Below are 2,655 nucleotides of genomic sequence, written 5' to 3' on the forward strand. Positions count from 1 at the left end.
CTTCCCTCCTCCGTTCCTCCCCTCCCGGAACCCCGCGGAGCAGGAACTGGAGCAGGACGCCTGGGTTCTCCCTTCGGAAGGCTCCGAAAGCAACAACTTCAGAGCTGAAACCTCTCCATGGAGCGGGGAAAGGGTGCACACTCCACATTTCCATACCCGGTCGCTAGGGGGCAGCGGTGCCTCGACGCCGCTTGGTATCCTCACCGAGGACTAGTGACTTGACCTAGAGGCAGGATCGGGCAGGGCGTGGGGCCGGGACTTTGTGCCACGTCGCACCCTTCACTCGTGTTGACATTCGCTCCAGGCACGTAAGCCGTCGGCCCTGAATTCTCTCACGCCCAAACCTCCCCTGCGAAAGCGCCATTCATTCGGAAAGCAAAGGGAGCCGGGTGCCCGCGCGCAATAAATGTTGGGAAAGATGTCCAGTTTCCCTCTTGGCCTCCAGAGAACTCAGGAGTCCTGGATTCCACCCCACCCACCACGGGCGCTTCCCTCCTGTCTATTTAGCGATCAGTGTAAATTCTATTCATGCTGGACTTTCCTGCTTTTTACGCATGGGTTGCTACTATGGAATGTGACAAGCAAAAAATGGCCACTGGCTTCTAAAACTAATCCACTCCCGCAGGGCAGGGAGCCAGGACGCCTGGGTTCTCTGGGAGAGGAGGGACTGGGGAAAGTTAGTCACGGGGTTAGATCAAACTCATTGTTCAGGTGAAGGGGGGGGGACCATTTCGGAAAGCTTCCTCGTTTAATTATTTTCCTTTTCATTGCAGTTATAAAAAGTGCAGAATGGTGATTCATCAATAAAGTACAGTATCTGTGAAAGCATTTTGCTTTCCTCCCCAGTTAAAAAATACATCCATGCACTGGAGCCGGTGGCTTGGGAACTGCCTTCCTGCTCTCAATTTAAAGTTCTTTTATTCATCAATTAATGCGGCAGCACTGTAGCTGGGTGGATTGTATAAGAGGCAGCATGATGGAGTGGTTAGAGCAGGTGTGATGTTGCTGAACTACAACTCCCACCATCCCTAGCCATTGGGTTAGGTTTGCTGGGGCTGATGGGAATTGTAGTTCAATAACATCAGGATGACCAAAGGGTCCCCTGCCCTGGGCTATGGCCAGGGAGATAAAGGTAAAGGGACCCCTGACCATTAGCTCCTGTCATGGCCGACTCTGGGGTTACGGCGCTCATCTCGCTTTATTGGTCGAGGAAGCCGGCGTACAGCTTCCGGGTCATGTGGCCAGCATGACTAAGCTGCTTCTGGCGAACCAGAGCAGCGCACGGAAACGCCGTTTACCTTCCCACCAGAGCGGTACCTATTTATCTACTTGCACTTTGACGTGCTTTCGAACTGCTAGGTTGGCAGGAGCAGGGACCGAGCAATGGGAGCTCACCCCGTCGCGGGGATTCGAACCGCCGACCTTCTGATCGGCAAGTCCTAGGCTCTGTGGTTTAACCCACAGTGCCATCCGCATCCCAGATGGCCAGGGAGAGCCAGGTTCAAATCTCCACTCAGCGACGAAGCTCACTGGCCCAGCTTCGCCAACCTGCTGTTCTCTGGATGCTTTGGACTACAACTCCCATCGGCCGTATTGGGAGTTGCCGTCTAGAACAGGTTGAGGAAAGCAGGGGAAGCCACACTCCCAGCCTAAGCTAAGGGTTGCTTTTAACCACCCCACTTCTTTCCCTTTTGGGATTTTATGAGAGGTGGGAATCCAGAATGAAGTTTAAAATGTGGAACAGACATGAAGACAGTTGGTGATCCTAGACCACCATCTAGTGAACCTGGAGAGTTACTGACACCCACCAGCCTGGATAGCTCAGTTGGTTAGGGCAGGGGTCAGCAAACTTTTTCAACAGGGGGCCAGTCCCCTGTCCCTCAGACCTTGTGGGGGGTCCGAACTAGATTGGGGTGGGCGTGGGGAATGAACAAATTCCTATGCCCCACAAATAACCCAGAGATGTGTTTTAAAGAAAAGGACACATTCTACTCATGTAAAAAGATGCTGATTCCTGGACCATCCACGGGCTGGATTTAGAAGGCGATTGGGCCGGATCCAGCCTCCGGGCCTTAGGTTGCCTACCCATGGGTTAGAGCGTGGTGCTGACCATGTCAAGGTTGTAAATTCAATCCCCATATGGGGCAGCTGAATATTCCAGGTGATCCTCTCTTCCAACTCTAGGATTCTATGTGCTATTTACTCCCAATTACTTTAAAGCACAGGTATTGACCGGGAGGGATGCGGGTGGCGCTGTGGGTTAAACCACAGAGCTTAGGACTTGCCGACCAGAAGGTTGACGGTTCGAATCCCCGCGATGGGGTGACCTCCCATTGCTCGGTCCCTGCTCCTGCCAATCTAGCAGTTCAAAAGCACGTCAGAATGCAAGTAGATAAATAGGTACCGCTCTGGCGGGAAGGTAAACGGTGTTTCTGTGCGCTGCTCTGGTTTGCCAGAAGTGGCTTAGTCATGCTGGCCACATGACCCGGAAGCTGTACGCCGGCTCCCTCGGCCAATAAAGCGAGATGAGCGCCGCAACCCCAGAGTCGGCCATGACTGGACCTTATGGTCAGGGGTCCCTTTACCTTTACTATTGATGGGGAAGCAGAACCAGGCCCAAACATCCTTCTTCCTGGGGTGGGGAGTGGAGATGGA

This window comes from Podarcis gaigeae (assembly GCF_964106915.1).
Source record: "Podarcis gaigeae genome assembly, chromosome: 2".
Lineage (NCBI taxonomy): Eukaryota > Metazoa > Chordata > Lepidosauria > Squamata > Lacertidae > Podarcis > Podarcis gaigeae.